This window comes from Hemiscyllium ocellatum, unplaced genomic scaffold (genome assembly GCF_020745735.1).
Source record: "Hemiscyllium ocellatum isolate sHemOce1 unplaced genomic scaffold, sHemOce1.pat.X.cur. scaffold_1345_pat_ctg1, whole genome shotgun sequence".
Taxonomy (NCBI): Eukaryota; Metazoa; Chordata; class Chondrichthyes; order Orectolobiformes; family Hemiscylliidae; genus Hemiscyllium; species Hemiscyllium ocellatum.
In genome coordinates, this window is record NW_026867750.1 from 58,335 (window position 1) to 78,966 (window position 20,632).

The window sequence follows — 20,632 nt, forward strand, 5'->3', positions numbered from 1 at the left end:
CATATCACACGACAGCAGCGGAGGTCTTTGACATCAGTCTCGAACGTGCGAGCCGCGTGCCAGATGAAAAGCTGAATCGCTCTGTGGACAGGGCTCAGAGCGTGGCAGCAGAGTGGCGCAGCGGGAGCGTGCTGGGCCCATAACCCAGAGGTCGATGGATCGAAACCATCCTCTGCTATTATTCAATGTCACCTCGAGCTGATTTCCTTTGGATCGGTGCTCTCTTCTGCCAGCTGCATACCCGAATGGCATGTAGCATATCGATGCACTCGCCAAATCCACTCCATGCAAGGTGCGTGGTTTTCGAGGTCTCAGTGGCATTCTGTTGTTCGGCGGTTTTTATTCTGAACTGGATCGCAAAACCAGTTCTCTGCGATGCCAATCAGCTGGTCAAGTTGAAACAAATGTCTTGCGGTTTCGTCCATTCCCTGCAGTAATTCGCTACCCTGGTTCAGACGTGAATGACAAGCATGTCAAAAACCTCATCACGACTCAGACACAGTTCCCCCACGATTAGGACGGATCCCACCGATTGTGAATAACCTCAGAGAGAGAGAGAGACAGGCAATCGGCGTGGATTCGATGGGTTGAACGGCTTGTGTCTACGCGAGAATGGTGCTACGTGTTTATGGCGTCCCACTGCCTGTCTCTGGGACAGAGAGGCTGAGGGAGCAAAACTGGTTCATTTTTAACCGTCCCTTCCGTGTTGGACTGCCTGCAGTCCCTCAGCTCAGGGCCGTGGGGAGGACTCTCAGTGAGTGAAGGTTTCACTCGGAGTCTCTTCATCTGGGACACTTGGGGCTCAGATGTTAACTGCTGCGCGGTAGCAACAAAGAAAGCGATGCCCACTTTGCAATAGACTTTCCGTAAGATTGCTGCGTGAAGACGATTTCTGAACACCAAGAAGGCTGCACAACAATGTGAATTTACCTGGGCGAAGAGTCCTCGGTGTCCATTTCTCTCTGTCCTGCCAGCACAGCATCTTTCTATCGCTCCGATAACAGACCTTTGGAGAAAGTTCACAATCAAAGTTGTTCATGTTCCCCGCATTAATGCAACTGACACCTCTCACCCCAACGGTTTCAGAGAGTGAGAGAGAGAGAGAGAGAGAGAGAGACTCTACCCGCCCCCACCCTACACCCCCCCCCCCCCAACCCCCAGAACAACGTGCAAGTAGAAATAAATTGGTTTAATTATCGAGGAGTGGAGATAGTCCAGTTCCTGGGGATGAGACAAACATCATCGCCCCGGGGACAAAATGACAAGCAGAAGTTCTGGAAACGCTTTGCTGCTTGCAATTCTTGGAGCAATGTGGAATGTACTTCACACTGAGCAACTTTCAGCTGGCTCAGAGTCTCCAATGTACATTGCTGTGTTTGCCGCCAGCTCAGAGAGAGAGAACAATAGGAAGGACGTAGGAGTGAATAACGATCCGCGTGAGAGGGCGAATAGCTGCTCATGGAGACTGTTAGTGGCTAACAATACGTAGTGTGTCATAGCAGACGAGGTGATAACAAGGAGTCGTTTGTGTGGTAGGGGTCAAGGACATGGGGGAGTTCAGGCCCTAAAGTTATGGAACTCGATATTGAAGACCGGAGGGCTGTCAGGTCTCCAAGTGGAAAATGAGTCGTTGTTCTTTCATCTGGAGCTAGAACACTGCTGCAAGCCTGAGACAGAGATGTTGGTCAGGGAACAGGGTGATGTGTTAAAGTGGCAGACAACCGCCAGGTCAGGGCCTTTTTCCTGCGGGCAGAACCGGGATGTTCAGCGAAGCAGTCACCCAGTTTATGCTTCATGCTACATTGGGGAAACGACACTGTGAGTAGCGAATGCAGTGGACTAGGTTGTGGCAAAAGTGCTGCTTCACCTGGCAGGTATGTTTGAGCCCTTGGATATTCAGGAGGGAGCAGGTAAATGGGCAGGTGTTACACATTCGGCGGTTGCAGGCGAAAGCGACTTGGCACTATGGGAGGTGGGTGTGGGGTGTTGCGAGTGAAGGAAGAGTGGACCCGAAGTGTAACCCCTGGCACAACGGGTGCGTGTTGGGACCATAACCCACTCTCTCCTATTCACTCAATGTCGTCTTTAGCAGCTTTCCCGTATAACTGCGCTCTGTTCTGCACCTCGCCTTCTCATCTGCTTCCGGAAAAAAGCTTGGACATAAATATTTCACAGTGATATACTGGCCCAATGTGCACAGTCGAGTTGATACACTCGTGGAGATCTGCGTGGTCTTCTCCTGTTCTCTGTATCCCATGGTGAGGAGGGTAATGCTTGTCACTGGCCGCTCGGGTGTCATAGAAGAGTTTCAAAACAAAATGGTTGAATTATCTGCCAGTGGAGAGAGCCCGGTTCCTGGGGACGTGACAAACAGCAGCAGGGAGACTGAATGAGAAGCAGCTGTTCGAGAAACTCTTTGCCGCTAGCAATTCTTAGAGCAATCTCAAATGTATTTCATAGTGAGCACGTCTCAGGTCACTCAAGCGGTGTGGGGCATTCATCGCGCGCCGGCTCGCTGGCTCGTTGGTCTAGGCGTATGATTCTCGCTTTGGGTGCCTTACTGTGATGAGTTGCGAGAGGTCCCGGGTTCAAATCCCGGACGAGCCCGAGGTTTTTCTAAAACTTGACTTGTGCAAAACTGCCTGATTAATTTTCTCAAAAAGCACCTTGGTGAAACGAGGTTGGGCTGTCTGGAGTACGGACAAGGCAGAAAACAGGGAAGTGAAATGGTTGGATGTAGTGTCGAACAGGTTGACGTGAGCTGTGCGGTGTTTGGGGAATGTCAGCAATGAAGGTAGATTGGAAAATTGGGACAGCTCTCCTCGGAGAACCGAAGTTTTCCAAGTCATGAGGGACCTAGAAACAGGAAATAATGTTGTGAAAATGTTCCCACACCTGAAAGGTCCACAACGATTCGGCAGAATTTTAAGGTCACCAGGAAAACAAGTAAAAGTGACAGGAGGAAGAACGTTTTCGTACAGGGAGTGGTTAGTGTCAGTAAGTCCCTGTCGGACATTGACAAAGAGGAAGATTCAATGAACACAAAAGGGAATTCGGTGGTCACGTTCAGATGTGCAGATTTACGCTGAGAATGAAACGAATAGACACACGTTGACTTAAGTATAGAACCAGCAGAGCGAAGGTGGGCCGCATGGCCTCCGTCTGCGCTGCGACACATGTTGTGATTCAGTGTGAAATCACATCACAGTTCGACCAACAGAATGTGGGAATTTAGTAAAAACGTTTCTATTTACACAGCCTCCGTACGTCTGCGAAACAGCATATCACACGACAGCAGCGGAGGTCTTTGACATCAGTCTCGAACGTGCGAGCCGCGTGCCAGATGAAAAGCTGAATCGCTCTGTGGACAGGGCTCAGAGCGTGGCAGCAGAGTGGCGCCGCGGGAGCGTGCTGGGCCCATAACCCAGAGGTCGATGGATCGAAACCATCCTCTGCTATTATTCAATGTCACCTCGAGCTGATTTCCTTTGGATCGGTGCTCTCTTCTGCCAGCTGCATACCCGAATGGCATGTAGCATATCGATGCACTCGCCAAATCCACTCCATGCAAGGTGCGTGGTTTTCGAGGTCTCAGTGGCATTCTGTTGTTCGGCGGTTTTTATTCTGAACTGGATCGCAAAACCAGTTCTCTGCGATGCCAATCAGCTGGTCAAGTTGAAACAAATGTCTTGCGGTTTCGTCCATTCCCTGCAGTAATTCGCTACCCTGGTTCAGACGTGAATGACAAGCATGTCAAAAACCTCATCACGACTCAGACACAGTTCCCCCACGATTAGGACGGATCCCACCGATTGTGAATAACCTCAGAGAGAGAGAGAGACAGGCAATCGGCGTGGATTCGATGGGTTGAACGGCTTGTGTCTACGCGAGAATGGTGCTACGTGTTTATGGCGTCCCACTGCCTGTCTCTGGGACAGAGAGGCTGAGGGAGCAAAACTGGTTCATTTTTAACCGTCCCTTCCGTGTTGGACTGCCTGCAGTCCCTCAGCTCAGGGCCGTGGGGAGGACTCTCAGTGAGTGAAGGTTTCACTCGGAGTCTCTTCATCTGGGACACTTGGGGCTCAGATGTTAACTGCTGCGCGGTAGCAACAAAGAAAGCGATGCCCACTTTGCAATAGACTTTCCGTAAGATTGCTGCGTGAAGACGATTTCTGAACACCAAGAAGGCTGCACAACAATGTGAATTTACCTGGGCGAAGAGTCCTCGGTGTCCATTTCTCTCTGTCCTGCCAGCACAGCATCTTTCTATCGCTCCGATAACAGACCTTTGGAGAAAGTTCACAATCAAAGTTGTTCATGTTCCCCGCATTAATGCAACTGACACCTCTCACCCCAACGGTTTCAGAGAGTGAGAGAGAGAGAGAGAGAGAGAGAGACTCTACCCGCCCCCACCCTACACCCCGCCCCCCCCCCCAACCCCCAGAACAACGTGCAAGTAGAAATAAATTGGTTTAATTATCGAGGAGTGGAGATAGTCCAGTTCCTGGGGATGAGACAAACATCATCGCCCCGGGGACAAAATGACAAGCAGAAGTTCTGGAAACGCTTTGCTGCTTGCAATTCTTGGAGCAATGTGGAATGTACTTCACACTGAGCAACTTTCAGCTGGCTCAGAGTCTCCAATGTACATTGCTGTGTTTGCCGCCAGCTCAGAGAGAGAGAACAATAGGAAGGACGTAGGAGTGAATAACGATCCGCGTGAGAGGGCGAATAGCTGCTCATGGAGACTGTTAGTGGCTAACAATACGTAGTGTGTCATAGCAGACGAGGTGATAACAAGGAGTCGTTTGTGTGGTAGGGGTCAAGGACATGGGGGAGTTCAGGCCCTAAAGTTATGGAACTCGATATTGAAGACCGGAGGGCTGTCAGGTCTCCAAGTGGAAAATGAGTCGTTGTTCTTTCATCTGGAGCTAGAACACTGCTGCAAGCCTGAGACAGAGATGTTGGTCAGGGAACAGGGTGATGTGTTAAAGTGGCAGACAACCGCCAGGTCAGGGCCTTTTTCCTGCGGGCAGAACCGGGATGTTCAGCGAAGCAGTCACCCAGTTTATGCTTCATGCTACATTGGGGAAACGACACTGTGAGTAGCGAATGCAGTGGACTAGGTTGTGGCAAAAGTGCTGCTTCACCTGGCAGGTATGTTTGAGCCCTTGGATATTCAGGAGGGAGCAGGTAAATGGGCAGGTGTTACACATTCGGCGGTTGCAGGCGAAAGCGACTTGGCACTATGGGAGGTGGGTGTGGGGTGTTGCGAGTGAAGGAAGAGTGGACCCGAAGTGTAACCCCTGGCACAACGGGTGCGTGTTGGGACCATAACCCACTCTCTCCTATTCACTCAATGTCGTCTTTAGCAGCTTTCCCGTATAACTGCGCTCTGTTCTGCACCTCGCCTTCTCATCTGCTTCCGGAAAAAAGCTTGGACATAAATATTTCACAGTGATATACTGGCCCAATGTGCACAGTCGAGTTGATACACTCGTGGAGATCTGCGTGGTCTTCTCCTGTTCTCTGTATCCCATGGTGAGGAGGGTAATGCTTGTCACTGGCCGCTCGGGTGTCATAGAAGAGTTTCAAAACAAAATGGTTGAATTATCTGCCAGTGGAGAGAGCCCGGTTCCTGGGGACGTGACAAACAGCAGCAGGGAGACTGAATGAGAAGCAGCTGTTCGAGAAACTCTTTGCCGCTAGCAATTCTTAGAGCAATCTCAAATGTATTTCATAGTGAGCACGTCTCAGGTCACTCAAGCGGTGTGGGGCATTCATCGCGCGCCGGCTCGCTGGCTCGTTGGTCTAGGCGTATGATTCTCGCTTTGGGTGCCTTACTGTGATGAGTTGCGAGAGGTCCCGGGTTCAAATCCCGGACGAGCCCGAGGTTTTTCTAAAACTTGACTTGTGCAAAACTGCCTGATTAATTTTCTCAAAAAGCACCTTGGTGAAACGAGGTTGGGCTGTCTGGAGTACGGACAAGGCAGAAAACAGGGAAGTGAAATGGTTGGATGTAGTGTCGAACAGGTTGACGTGAGCTGTGCGGTGTTTGGGGAATGTCAGCAATGAAGGTAGATTGGAAAATTGGGACAGCTCTCCTCGGAGAACCGAAGTTTTCCAAGTCATGAGGGACCTAGAAACAGGAAATAATGTTGTGAAAATGTTCCCACACCTGAAAGGTCCACAACGATTCGGCAGAATTTTAAGGTCACCAGGAAAACAAGTAAAAGTGACAGGAGGAAGAACGTTTTCGTACAGGGAGTGGTTAGTGTCAGTAAGTCCCTGTCGGACATTGACAAAGAGGAAGATTCAATGAACACAAAAGGGAATTCGGTGGTCACGTTCAGATGTGCAGATTTACGCTGAGAATGAAACGAATAGACACACGTTGACTTAAGTATAGAACCAGCAGAGCGAAGGTGGGCCGCATGGCCTCCGTCTGCGCTGCGACACATGTTGTGATTCAGTGTGAAATCACATCACAGTTCGACCAACAGAATGTGGGAATTTAGTAAAAACGTTTCTATTTACACAGCCTCCGTACGTCTGCGAAACAGCATATCACACGACAGCAGCGGAGGTCTTTGACATCAGTCTCGAACGTGCGAGCCGCGTGCCAGATGAAAAGCTGAATCGCTCTGTGGACAGGGCTCAGAGCGTGGCAGCAGAGTGGCGCAGCGGGAGCGTGCTGGGCCCATAACCCAGAGGTCGATGGATCGAAACCATCCTCTGCTATTATTCAATGTCACCTCGAGCTGATTTCCTTTGGATCGGTGCTCTCTTCTGCCAGCTGCATACCCGAATGGCATGTAGCATATCGATGCACTCGCCAAATCCACTCCATGCAAGGTGCGTGGTTTTCGAGGTCTCAGTGGCATTCTGTTGTTCGGCGGTTTTTATTCTGAACTGGATCGCAAAACCAGTTCTCTGCGATGCCAATCAGCTGGTCAAGTTGAAACAAATGTCTTGCGGTTTCGTCCATTCCCTGCAGTAATTCGCTACCCTGGTTCAGACGTGAATGACAAGCATGTCAAAAACCTCATCACGACTCAGACACAGTTCCCCCACGATTAGGACGGATCCCACCGATTGTGAATAACCTCAGAGAGAGAGAGAGACAGGCAATCGGCGTGGATTCGATGGGTTGAACGGCTTGTGTCTACGCGAGAATGGTGCTACGTGTTTATGGCGTCCCACTGCCTGTCTCTGGGACAGAGAGGCTGAGGGAGCAAAACTGGTTCATTTTTAACCGTCCCTTCCGTGTTGGACTGCCTGCAGTCCCTCAGCTCAGGGCCGTGGGGAGGACTCTCAGTGAGTGAAGGTTTCACTCGGAGTCTCTTCATCTGGGACACTTGGGGCTCAGATGTTAACTGCTGCGCGGTAGCAACAAAGAAAGCGATGCCCACTTTGCAATAGACTTTCCGTAAGATTGCTGCGTGAAGACGATTTCTGAACACCAAGAAGGCTGCACAACAATGTGAATTTACCTGGGCGAAGAGTCCTCGGTGTCCATTTCTCTCTGTCCTGCCAGCACAGCATCTTTCTATCGCTCCGATAACAGACCTTTGGAGAAAGTTCACAATCAAAGTTGTTCATGTTCCCCGCATTAATGCAACTGACACCTCTCACCCCAACGGTTTCAGAGAGTGAGAGAGAGAGAGAGAGAGAGAGAGACTCTACCCGCCCCCACCCTACACCCCGCCCCCCCCCCAACCCCCAGAACAACGTGCAAGTAGAAATAAATTGGTTTAATTATCGAGGAGTGGAGATAGTCCAGTTCCTGGGGATGAGACAAACATCATCGCCCCGGGGACAAAATGACAAGCAGAAGTTCTGGAAACGCTTTGCTGCTTGCAATTCTTGGAGCAATGTGGAATGTACTTCACACTGAGCAACTTTCAGCTGGCTCAGAGTCTCCAATGTACATTGCTGTGTTTGCCGCCAGCTCAGAGAGAGAGAACAATAGGAAGGACGTAGGAGTGAATAACGATCCGCGTGAGAGGGCGAATAGCTGCTCATGGAGACTGTTAGTGGCTAACAATACGTAGTGTGTCATAGCAGACGAGGTGATAACAAGGAGTCGTTTGTGTGGTAGGGGTCAAGGACATGGGGGAGTTCAGGCCCTAAAGTTATGGAACTCGATATTGAAGACCGGAGGGCTGTCAGGTCTCCAAGTGGAAAATGAGTCGTTGTTCTTTCATCTGGAGCTAGAACACTGCTGCAAGCCTGAGACAGAGATGTTGGTCAGGGAACAGGGTGATGTGTTAAAGTGGCAGACAACCGCCAGGTCAGGGCCTTTTTCCTGCGGGCAGAACCGGGATGTTCAGCGAAGCAGTCACCCAGTTTATGCTTCATGCTACATTGGGGAAACGACACTGTGAGTAGCGAATGCAGTGGACTAGGTTGTGGCAAAAGTGCTGCTTCACCTGGCAGGTATGTTTGAGCCCTTGGATATTCAGGAGGGAGCAGGTAAATGGGCAGGTGTTACACATTCGGCGGTTGCAGGCGAAAGCGACTTGGCACTATGGGAGGTGGGTGTGGGGTGTTGCGAGTGAAGGAAGAGTGGACCCGAAGTGTAACCCCTGGCACAACGGGTGCGTGTTGGGACCATAACCCACTCTCTCCTATTCACTCAATGTCGTCTTTAGCAGCTTTCCCGTATAACTGCGCTCTGTTCTGCACCTCGCCTTCTCATCTGCTTCCGGAAAAAAGCTTGGACATAAATATTTCACAGTGATATACTGGCCCAATGTGCACAGTCGAGTTGATACACTCGTGGAGATCTGCGTGGTCTTCTCCTGTTCTCTGTATCCCATGGTGAGGAGGGTAATGCTTGTCACTGGCCGCTCGGGTGTCATAGAAGAGTTTCAAAACAAAATGGTTGAATTATCTGCCAGTGGAGAGAGCCCGGTTCCTGGGGACGTGACAAACAGCAGCAGGGAGACTGAATGAGAAGCAGCTGTTCGAGAAACTCTTTGCCGCTAGCAATTCTTAGAGCAATCTCAAATGTATTTCATAGTGAGCACGTCTCAGGTCACTCAAGCGGTGTGGGGCAATCATCGCGCGCCGGCTCGCTGGCTCGTTGGTCTAGGCGTATGATTCTCGCTTTGGGTGCCGTACTGTGATGAGTTGCGAGAGGTCCCGGGTTCAAATCCCGGACGAGCCCGAGGTTTTTCTAAAACTTGACTTGTGCAAAACTGCCTGATTAATTTTCTCAAAAAGCACCTTGGTGAAACGAGGTTGGGCTGTCTGGAGTACGGACAAGGCAGAAAACAGGGAAGTGAAATGGTTGGATGTAGTGTCGAACAGGTTGACGTGAGCTGTGCGGTGTTTGGGGAATGTCAGCAATGAAGGTAGATTGGAAAATTGGGACAGCTCTCCTCGGAGAACCGAAGTTTTCCAAGTCATGAGGGACCTAGAAACAGGAAATAATGTTGTGAAAATGTTCCCACACCTGAAAGGTCCACAACGATTCGGCAGAATTTTAAGGTCACCAGGAAAACAAGTAAAAGTGACAGGAGGAAGAACGTTTTCGTACAGGGAGTGGTTAGTGTCAGTAAGTCCCTGTCGGACATTGACAAAGAGGAAGATTCAATGAACACAAAAGGGAATTCGGTGGTCACGTTCAGATGTGCAGATTTACGCTGAGAATGAAACGAATAGACACACGTTGACTTAAGTATAGAACCAGCAGAGCGAAGGTGGGCCGCATGGCCTCCGTCTGCGCTGCGACACATGTTGTGATTCAGTGTGAAATCACATCACAGTTCGACCAACAGAATGTGGGAATTTAGTAAAAACGTTTCTATTTACACAGCCTCCGTACGTCTGCGAAACAGCATATCACACGACAGCAGCGGAGGTCTTTGACATCAGTCTCGAACGTGCGAGCCGCGTGCCAGATGAAAAGCTGAATCGCTCTGTGGACAGGGCTCAGAGCGTGGCAGCAGAGTGGCGCAGCGGGAGCGTGCTGGGCCCATAACCCAGAGGTCGATGGATCGAAACCATCCTCTGCTATTATTCAATGTCACCTCGAGCTGATTTCCTTTGGATCGGTGCTCTCTTCTGCCAGCTGCATACCCGAATGGCATGTAGCATATCGATGCACTCGCCAAATCCACTCCATGCAAGGTGCGTGGTTTTCGAGGTCTCAGTGGCATTCTGTTGTTCGGCGGTTTTTATTCTGAACTGGATCGCAAAACCAGTTCTCTGCGATGCCAATCAGCTGGTCAAGTTGAAACAAATGTCTTGCGGTTTCGTCCATTCCCTGCAGTAATTCGCTACCCTGGTTCAGACGTGAATGACAAGCATGTCAAAAACCTCATCACGACTCAGACACAGTTCCCCCACGATTAGGACGGATCCCACCGATTGTGAATAACCTCAGAGAGAGAGAGAGACAGGCAATCGGCGTGGATTCGATGGGTTGAACGGCTTGTGTCTACGCGAGAATGGTGCTACGTGTTTATGGCGTCCCACTGCCTGTCTCTGGGACAGAGAGGCTGAGGGAGCAAAACTGGTTCATTTTTAACCGTCCCTTCCGTGTTGGACTGCCTGCAGTCCCTCAGCTCAGGGCCGTGGGGAGGACTCTCAGTGAGTGAAGGTTTCACTCGGAGTCTCTTCATCTGGGACACTTGGGGCTCAGATGTTAACTGCTGCGCGGTAGCAACAAAGAAAGCGATGCCCACTTTGCAATAGACTTTCCGTAAGATTGCTGCGTGAAGACGATTTCTGAACACCAAGAAGGCTGCACAACAATGTGAATTGACCTGGGCGAAGAGTCCTCGGTGTCCATTTCTCTCTGTCCTGCCAGCACAGCATCTTTCTATCGCTCCGATAACAGACCTTTGGAGAAAGTTCACAATCAAAGTTGTTCATGTTCCCCGCATTAATGCAACTGACACCTCTCACCCCAACGGTTTCAGAGAGTGAGAGAGAGAGAGAGAGAGAGAGAGACTCTACCCGCCCCCACCCTACACCCCGCCCCCCCCCAACCCCCAGAACAACGTGCAAGTAGAAATAAATTGGTTTAATTATCGAGGAGTGGAGATAGTCCAGTTCCTGGGGATGAGACAAACATCATCGCCCCGGGGACAAAATGACAAGCAGAAGTTCTGGAAACGCTTTGCTGCTTGCAATTCTTGGAGCAATGTGGAATGTACTTCACACTGAGCAACTTTCAGCTGGCTCAGAGTCTCCAATGTACATTGCTGTGTTTGCCGCCAGCTCAGAGAGAGAGAACAATAGGAAGGACGTAGGAGTGAATAACGATCCGCGTGAGAGGGCGAATAGCTGCTCATGGAGACTGTTAGTGGCTAACAATACGTAGTGTGTCATAGCAGACGAGGTGATAACAAGGAGTCGTTTGTGTGGTAGGGGTCAAGGACATGGGGGAGTTCAGGCCCTAAAGTTATGGAACTCGATATTGAAGACCGGAGGGCTGTCAGGTCTCCAAGTGGAAAATGAGTCGTTGTTCTTTCATCTGGAGCTAGAACACTGCTGCAAGCCTGAGACAGAGATGTTGGTCAGGGAACAGGGTGATGTGTTAAAGTGGCAGACAACCGCCAGGTCAGGGCCTTTTTCCTGCGGGCAGAACCGGGATGTTCAGCGAAGCAGTCACCCAGTTTATGCTTCATGCTACATTGGGGAAACGACACTGTGAGTAGCGAATGCAGTGGACTAGGTTGTGGCAAAAGTGCTGCTTCACCTGGCAGGTATGTTTGAGCCCTTGGATATTCAGGAGGGAGCAGGTAAATGGGCAGGTGTTACACATTCGGCGGTTGCAGGCGAAAGCGACTTGGCACTATGGGAGGTGGGTGTGGGGTGTTGCGAGTGAAGGAAGAGTGGACCCGAAGTGTAACCCCTGGCACAACGGGTGCGTGTTGGGACCATAACCCACTCTCTCCTATTCACTCAATGTCGTCTTTAGCAGCTTTCCCGTATAACTGCGCTCTGTTCTGCACCTCGCCTTCTCATCTGCTTCCGGAAAAAAGCTTGGACATAAATATTTCACAGTGATATACTGGCCCAATGTGCACAGTCGAGTTGATACACTCGTGGAGATCTGCGTGGTCTTCTCCTGTTCTCTGTATCCCATGGTGAGGAGGGTAATGCTTGTCACTGGCCGCTCGGGTGTCATAGAAGAGTTTCAAAACAAAATGGTTGAATTATCTGCCAGTGGAGAGAGCCCGGTTCCTGGGGACGTGACAAACAGCAGCAGGGAGACTGAATGAGAAGCAGCTGTTCGAGAAACTCTTTGCCGCTAGCAATTCTTAGAGCAATCTCAAATGTATTTCATAGTGAGCACGTCTCAGGTCACTCAAGCGGTGTGGGGCAATCATCGCGCGCCGGCTCGCTGGCTCGTTGGTCTAGGCGTATGATTCTCGCTTTGGGTGCCTTACTGTGATGAGTTGCGAGAGGTCCCGGGTTCAAATCCCGGACGAGCCCGAGGTTTTTCTAAAACTTGACTTGTGCAAAACTGCCTGATTAATTTTCTCAAAAAGCACCTTGGTGAAACGAGGTTGGGCTGTCTGGAGTACGGACAAGGCAGAAAACAGGGAAGTGAAATGGTTGGATGTAGTGTCGAACAGGTTGACGTGAGCTGTGCGGTGTTTGGGGAATGTCAGCAATGAAGGTAGATTGGAAAATTGGGACAGCTCTCCTCGGAGAACCGAAGTTTTCCAAGTCATGAGGGACCTAGAAACAGGAAATAATGTTGTGAAAATGTTCCCACACCTGAAAGGTCCACAACGATTCGGCAGAATTTTAAGGTCACCAGGAAAACAAGTAAAAGTGACAGGAGGAAGAACGTTTTCGTACAGGGAGTGGTTAGTGTCAGTAAGTCCCTGTCGGACATTGACAAAGAGGAAGATTCAATGAACACAAAAGGGAATTCGGTGGTCACGTTCAGATGTGCAGATTTACGCTGAGAATGAAACGAATAGACACACGTTGACTTAAGTATAGAACCAGCAGAGCGAAGGTGGGCCGCATGGCCTCCGTCTGCGCTGCGACACATGTTGTGATTCAGTGTGAAATCACATCACAGTTCGACCAACAGAATGTGGGAATTTAGTAAAAACGTTTCTATTTACACAGCCTCCGTACGTCTGCGAAACAGCATATCACACGACAGCAGCGGAGGTCTTTGACATCAGTCTCGAACGTGCGAGCCGCGTGCCAGATGAAAAGCTGAATCGCTCTGTGGACAGGGCTCAGAGCGTGGCAGCAGAGTGGCGCAGCGGGAGCGTGCTGGGCCCATAACCCAGAGGTCGATGGATCGAAACCATCCTCTGCTATTATTCAATGTCACCTCGAGCTGATTTCCTTTGGATCGGTGCTCTCTTCTGCCAGCTGCATACCCGAATGGCATGTAGCATATCGATGCACTCGCCAAATCCACTCCATGCAAGGCGCGTGGTTTTCGAGGTCTCAGTGGCATTCTGTTGTTCGGCGGTTTTTATTCTGAACTGGATCGCAAAACCAGTTCTCTGCGATGCCAATCAGCTGGTCAACTTGAAACAAATGTCTTGCGGTTTCGTCCATTCCCTGCAGTAATTCGCTACCCTGGTTCAGACGTGAATGACAAGCATGTCAAAAACCTCATCACGACTCAGACACAGTTCCCCCACGATTAGGACGGATCCCACCGATTGTGAATAACCTCAGAGAGAGAGAGAGACAGGCAATCGGCGTGGATTCGATGGGTTGAACGGCTTGTGTCTACGCGAGAATGGTGCTACGTGTTTATGGCGTCCCACTGCCTGTCTCTGGGACAGAGAGGCTGAGGGAGCAAAACTGGTTCATTTTTAACCGTCCCTTCCGTGTTGGACTGCCTGCAGTCCCTCAGCTCAGGGCCGTGGGGAGGACTCTCAGTGAGTGAAGGTTTCACTCGGAGTCTCTTCATCTGGGACACTTGGGGCTCAGATGTTAACTGCTGCGCGGTAGCAACAAAGAAAGCGATGCCCACTTTGCAATAGACTTTCCGTAAGATTGCTGCGTGAAGACGATTTCTGAACACCAAGAAGGCTGCACAACAATGTGAATTGACCTGGGCGAAGAGTCCTCGGTGTCCATTTCTCTCTGTCCTGCCAGCACAGCATCTTTCTATCAAGCGGTGTGGGGCGTCCGTCGCGGATCGGCTCTCTGGCTCGTTGGTCTCGGCGTATGATTCTCGCTTTGGGGGCTTTGCTGTGATGAGTTGCGAGAGGTCCCGGGTTCAAATCCCGGACGAGCCCGAGTTCTTTTAACGTGACTTGTGCAAAACTGCCTGATTAATTTTCTCAAAACGCACCTTGGTGAAACGAGGTTGGGCTGTCTGGAGTACGGACAAGGCAGAAAACAGGGAAGTGAAATGCTTGGATGTAGTGTCGAACAGGTTGACGTGTGAACCGAAGTGATGTGGGACCGAGAAAAAGGGAGGTAAAATGACTTTATGTAGGACGTTTTCGTGCAGAGAGTGGTTCGGGTCAGATTTACACAGTTGCGCTGGCACCCTTGTGGAGCTCTGAGTTGTCTTGTCCTCTTCTGTCGGTGTGTTCTGACCTCAAGTGTGAAACCTCTTCTCTCAGATGGTAATGAACTGGTGAAGTTGAAACACGTGACTTGCTGTTTTTGTCCATTTCCTGCGGTAAAGAAACAGACGCCCGTGTAACAAAATACTTTCTGCAGGATTGCTGTGTCAAGGCAAATTCTGAACACCAAACAGGCTGCACAAGAAGGCACTCGTATCAATTTACCTGAGGGAAGACTCTCCGGTCTCCATTTCTGTCTGTACCGATAGCACATCACCTTTCCATTTCTCCCATAACAGATCTTTGGAGCAAGTTCAAAGTTGTCCTTTGATGCATTCGTCTCCTACCTCAAGTGATAGTGATAGAGAGCAGAAGAGCGAATGGGCTCTGCCTTCCACCAGCACAGCGTACAAGTAGAAACAAAATGGTTCAATTATCCACTAGTGGAGAGAGCCCGGTCCCTGGGGACGGGACAAACAGCAGTGTTCTGGGAGCAGGAGACAGATCGACAAGCAGATGTTCTTGAAACGCTTTGCTGCTTGAAATTCTGGGAGGAATGTACAATGTATTTCATACTGAGCAAGTCTCAGCTGCTTCTGGAGCTGGCTGCGCCCATGGCATGTGGCTCGTTGGTCTCAGGCTATGAACAGGTTGACGTGAATGGTGCCGTGCCTGAGGAGTGTCAGCAATGAAGGTAGATTGGAAAGTTGGGACAGATCTCCTTGGACCTGTGGTTCTGTGGAGGAGGATCATAAGACACAGAATATAGAATAAAAGATTATAGTGTCATGTAACATAAATGATATATTGAAGAAACCTAGATTGATGTAGAGTCTTTCATCTTTTAAAACGGGTTGTAGATTTCGATTCATTAATCTGTAAATCCCAGAACGTTTTAAAAGTCACATTCTCCAGGTAACTTAAGGTTTATAAAAGGAGGTGACACCTCAGGTCAGACAATGCATGAAAACTGTGAGGGTACGGTCTCTCTGTATCCTAACCTTGAGTGAGACTGGTTCTATTTCCAAATATATAATCCTGCAAACGCAGATTCACCCCAAATACTTCTCTATGTGAGTACATGCATGAGAGAGAGTGGTTGAGTTTGCGTGTGCATGCTCGGTACAGTGTGTGTATGTGTGTGTGATGGAGTATAAGCATGTGAGATGGTGTGTGCGTGGGTTTGAGTGTGGGGTTATGTTACTGTGTGTCTGAGAGAGAGAGCATGTCTATCAGTGAGGGTCTGCACGAGCGTGTGAGTATGTAAGAGAGTGTGCTTGTGTGTGTGAGAGTGTATTGTGTAGGTGGGTCTCCTGTAGTGTGACATGAACCCAGGGTCTCGGCTGAGGCCATCCTCATGTGTTCTAAACTTGGCTATCAGCCTCTGCTCGGCCACTAGATCAAAGAGGGCTGAGGCACGAGAAAGGACCAGCGGGGGCACTGGTGGTGGTGGAGAAGGGAGAGAAATGGAGAGGGGACAGAGGTTGGGGAGTAGAGAATGACTGGGGTTCAGAGGGTTGGGGAGAGAATCGGGGTGCAGTGTGAAAAGGGGAGAAAGGGCAGGGGGCAGTGGGTGGGGAGAAAATGGACAAGGGGCAGAATGTGAAGTGAGAGACAGCACAAATCCCACCTTCCCCAGGACTGGTGTCAGTGTCCCACGAACTGGAACCCACTCGTCCCACAGCAGATTTGGGGTAATCATTTCTCAATATAAGCATGGCTAAGGCATATCATCCCTGCAGGCCATTCACACCGACCTTCCCAACAGCATCCCACCCAGACCCACTCATTTACGCTGCAGCTCTGCAGTTCCCCATGGCTATTTTCTGATGAAGGGTTTTGCCGAAAACATCGATTCTCCTGCTCCTTTTCCAGCACACAGCCTCGACCCTAATCTCCAGCATCTGCCGTCCTCACTTTCGCCCTGTAAGGGGTGAATGTTATATTCCTAGTCTTTTAAATCTTTTAAAATCTTTTCCCCTCACCCTAAACCTATACCCTGTAGTTTTGGAATACCTCTACCCTGGGGAAAGGACAGAAACATTGAGCAGCCAGACAAAATGCAAAAGGAATAACATGTCAAGGCACAGGGAAAAAACATTTCGACAAAAAATTGCTTTGGTATTTTTCTCTCGTATTCGCAGTTGGACACTTAAAATTTGTCATGATGTGGACTTGCCCGTGATGGACTGGGGTGTACCAAGTTAAAAATCACACAACAGCAGGTTACAGTCCAATCGGCTTGTTTGGAAGCACTAGCTTTCGGAGCGCCGCTCCTTCATCAGGCGGGTGTGGAGTATAAGATCATAAATTCTGTGTCTTACGATCTTACACTCCACAATCACCTGGTGAAGGAGCAGCGCTCTGAAAGCTAGTGCTTCCAAATCAGTCTGTTGGACTATAACCAGGTGTTTTGTGATTTTTAACTTTAAAATCTGTAACAAATTCCTGCATACTGAGCATGCTCCGCGGTGTCAGCAAGCACTGCGCATGACCGCCGGTGTCAGCAAAACACTGCGCGTCTTCCTTGGTGCCCGCAGAAACTGCGCGTCAGCTCCTTTCCATGGACCAATGAAGAACCTTGGAGGACCGGAAAGAGACTGGTCCTCCTGCCAATCAGGGCCGCCCATTGTCGAAATGTGCAGGTTGGACCGTGAGTTCTGAAGTTGCTGCTGCTCCTTCCTCTGTGAACTTTACTCCAGACTGTAACTTCCTTCCTCTGTCTAACTTTTGTGAGTACAACAGTCTGTTTATCACCACTTTATCCATTTTTTGTTTCATTCTGGGGTTCAATTGTTAATACGCAGCAACTGAAAGGAAAGAGTGAATTGAGGTGGGGGAGGTGTGTGTGTGCGACAGACTCTGGAAAAGTTGATCCAGGTCTGTGTCGCAATTTGCAAACACATGGCAAATGAAGTGACACAATCTATAGCCTTTGATGTTAAAAAAAACGCAGAGAAGAGGCGCATTGTTTAAATGGTGACATGTTGAGATGTGGCGAAAGTGAGATGATGGAGATCAGAGTTGAAAAGTGTGGCGCTGGAAAAGCACAGGAGGTCAGTCAGGAACTGAGGAGGAGGAGAGTCAATGTTTTGGGCACGAACCCTTCATCAGGAATGATGTGTGGATGGACAAAGGGGCCTCAGCATCCTTCTACACCAGTCACTGCCTGTTGTCAGTCAGGAGCAGCAAGCAATCAGCAAGGCCAATGATATATTAGCAAGAGAAGTTGAGTTCACAAGTGGCGATGTCTTCCTGCAGTTAGGTCAGCCATTGAATGTATTCAACGCTGAGTTCACTTGACTTTGAAGAACAAAGAAGTGGGTGGGTATTGGGGAAGGTAAGAAACTGGTTTTAAGACCAGTATTGAAAATGTGTTGCTGGTTAAAGCACAGCAGGTCAGGCAGCATCCAAGGAACAGGAGATTCAACGTTTCGGGCAAAAGCTCTTCATCAGGAATGAGGAAAGTGTGTCCAGCAGGCTAAGATAAAAGGTAGGGAGGAGGGACTTGGAGGAGGGGCGATGGAGATGTGATAGGTAAGAGTTTCTGTGCAGAGGAGATGACCTGGGGGGTGCAGTGAGAGAGAGATTCACTGAAATCCTTGTAGAGGGAGGAAGAGAGCTTCTTCAAGGAAGGCATCCTTGCAAGATGATTCGCAGTAGGTTAAAATCTTCGAGTAAAAAGTGAGGACTGCAGATAGTTACAGTCATAAAGCACAGGAACAGACCATTAAGTCCAACTAGTCCATGCTGACTGTGTTCTGAAACTAAACTAGTCCCACCTGCCAGTGTTTGGTCCAGACTCTCTGAACCTTTCCTATTACAATTGCAACATTTAAGAGGCATTTGGACGGGTATATGAATAGGAAGGGTTTGGAGGGATATCGGCCGGGTGCTGGCAGGTGGGACTAGATTGGGTTGGGATATCTTGTCGGCATGGACGGGTTGGACCGAAGGGTCTGTTTCCATACTGTACACCTCTATGACTCTATGTACTTATCCAAATGTCTTTTAAACACTGTAACTGTACCTGTATCCACCACCTCCCCTGGACATTGATACCACATGAGAACCATTCTCTGTCTTAAAATAAAAAGGTGCCCCTCATGTCTTTTTAAAATGCCTGCCCATACTCCCAATTTCTTCGTCTCCGCCGCATCTGCTCCCAGGAGGACCAGTTCCAATACAGTAAAACCCAAATAGCCACCTTCTTCAAAGACCGCAATTTCCCCCCAGATGTGATTGATGATACCCTCCACACCATCTCCTCCACCTCCCGCTCCTCCGCCCTTGAGCCCCGCCCCTCCGATCGCCACCAGGACAGAACCCCACTGGTCCTCACCTACCACCCCACCAACCTACACCCGGACTAACCAACCCACCCACCCCGTGGCTCAACACTTCAACTTCTCCTCCCACTCCGCCAAGGACATGCAGGTCCTTGGACTCCTCCATCGCCAGACCATAGCAACACGACGGCTGGAGGAAGAGCACCTCATCTTCTTCCTAGGAACTCTCCAACCACAAGGGATGAACCTAGATTTCTCCAGTTTCCTCATTTTCCCTCCCCCCACCTTGTCCCAGTCAAATCCCTCGAACTCAGCACCGCCCTCCTAACCTGCAATCTTCTTCCTGACATCTCCACCCCCATCCCCTCTCTGGCCTATCACCCTCACCTTGACCTCCTTCCACCTATCGCATTTCCATGGCCCCTCCCCCAAGTCCCTCCTACCTACCTTTTATCTTAGCCTTCTGGACATGCTTTCCTCATTCCTGAAGAAGGGCTCATGCCAGAAACGTCGATTTTCCTGCTCTTTGGATGCTGCCTGACCTGCTGCGCTTTTCCAGCAACACATTTTCAGTTTTGCAAGGAAGTGTACAAACAACTGAACAGGAACACGACAGGCAACTACCAGCTGATCTGACCAAAAAATACAACCATGAACTGACAACATTCATCAAGACTTCTGATCCAATCCTTCCAGAAGCTCAGCATCCACAGACTATTTGAATCCGTGGACGTGTCAGTATTCTACACCAGCATTCCTCACGATGATGGCATCTCGGTAACAGCCTCAGTACTCAATACCAACAACTGCCAATCTCTGAGCACTGTCCTACAACTCATCCGCTTCATTCTCAACCACAACATTTTCACCTTTAACAACCAATTCTTTATCCAGACACATGGAACAGCCATGGGGACCAAATTTGCACTCCAGTATGCCAACGCTTTCATGCACAGTTTCGAACAAGGCTTCTTTTCTGCACAGGACCTCCAATCAACACTATACAGCAGATATATTGATGACATTTCTTCCTCTGGACCCATGGTGAGGAGTCACTGAAACAACGATACTGTGATATTAACAAGTTTCATCCCACCATCACACTCGCCACACTATTTAGTATCTGTCTCATTTTTGAACACATGCAGCTCTATCAAGAATGGATGTCTCAGCACTTCTCTATACCGCAAAACCATGGATAACCTGACAGTGCTACACTTCTCTAGTGAAACATATTAAAACAGCCATCCCCTCTGGACAAGCCCTGTTCAGGTGAGGAGGAACGTGACAGACACTTGGAAGTACACAAGCATGCTCTCATAAGAACGGGGTGCAATGTTCAACTCATCAACTGCCAGTTCCAATGTGTCACAGCAAGAAACTGTAATGACTTATTTTAGGAGACAGACACGAGCTGCAACCAAAATGGTACCCTTTGTTGTCCAGTACTTCTCAGGAGCCGAAGCACTCCGCCACGTTCTTCGCAGCCTGCAACACATTATTGATGAGGATGAGCAGCTCGCCAAGACCTTCCCCACGCCTCCACTTCTCGCATTCAAACAACCACCAAACTTTAAACAAATAGTTGTTCGCAGAAAACCACCTGGCCTTCAGGACAACACGATACAACTCTGTCACGGCAGATGATGAAAGACGTATCAGAGTGTTGACACGATTAGCACCATTACACATGGGAACACCACCCACCATGAGTGTAGCAGGTACTCATGTGACTTAGCCAGCATTGTTTATCTCATATGCTGCAGGCAACGATGCCCTGAGTCTTGGTATATTGATGAGACCAAGCAGAGGCTACAGCAACAA

General features: G+C 49.6%; 4 non-coding genes across 4 annotated transcripts; all 4 read left to right on the forward strand.

The window, feature by feature from the left end:
- Positions 1-106: 106 nt before the first annotated feature.
- Positions 107-178, forward strand: trnam-cau (transfer RNA methionine (anticodon CAU)). Its single transcript has one exon. It is a non-coding gene; the product is annotated as a tRNA-Met (tRNA).
- A 6,491-nt stretch (positions 179-6,669) lies between these two features.
- On the forward strand, positions 6,670-6,741 carry trnam-cau (transfer RNA methionine (anticodon CAU)). The gene has a single exon. It is a non-coding gene; the product is annotated as a tRNA-Met (tRNA).
- Positions 6,742-9,951: 3,210 nt separating this feature from the next.
- trnam-cau (transfer RNA methionine (anticodon CAU)) lies at positions 9,952-10,023 on the forward strand. Its single transcript has one exon. It is a non-coding gene; the product is annotated as a tRNA-Met (tRNA).
- A 3,209-nt stretch (positions 10,024-13,232) lies between these two features.
- On the forward strand, positions 13,233-13,304 carry trnam-cau (transfer RNA methionine (anticodon CAU)). The gene has a single exon. It is a non-coding gene; the product is annotated as a tRNA-Met (tRNA).
- Positions 13,305-20,632: the final 7,328 nt, after the last annotated feature.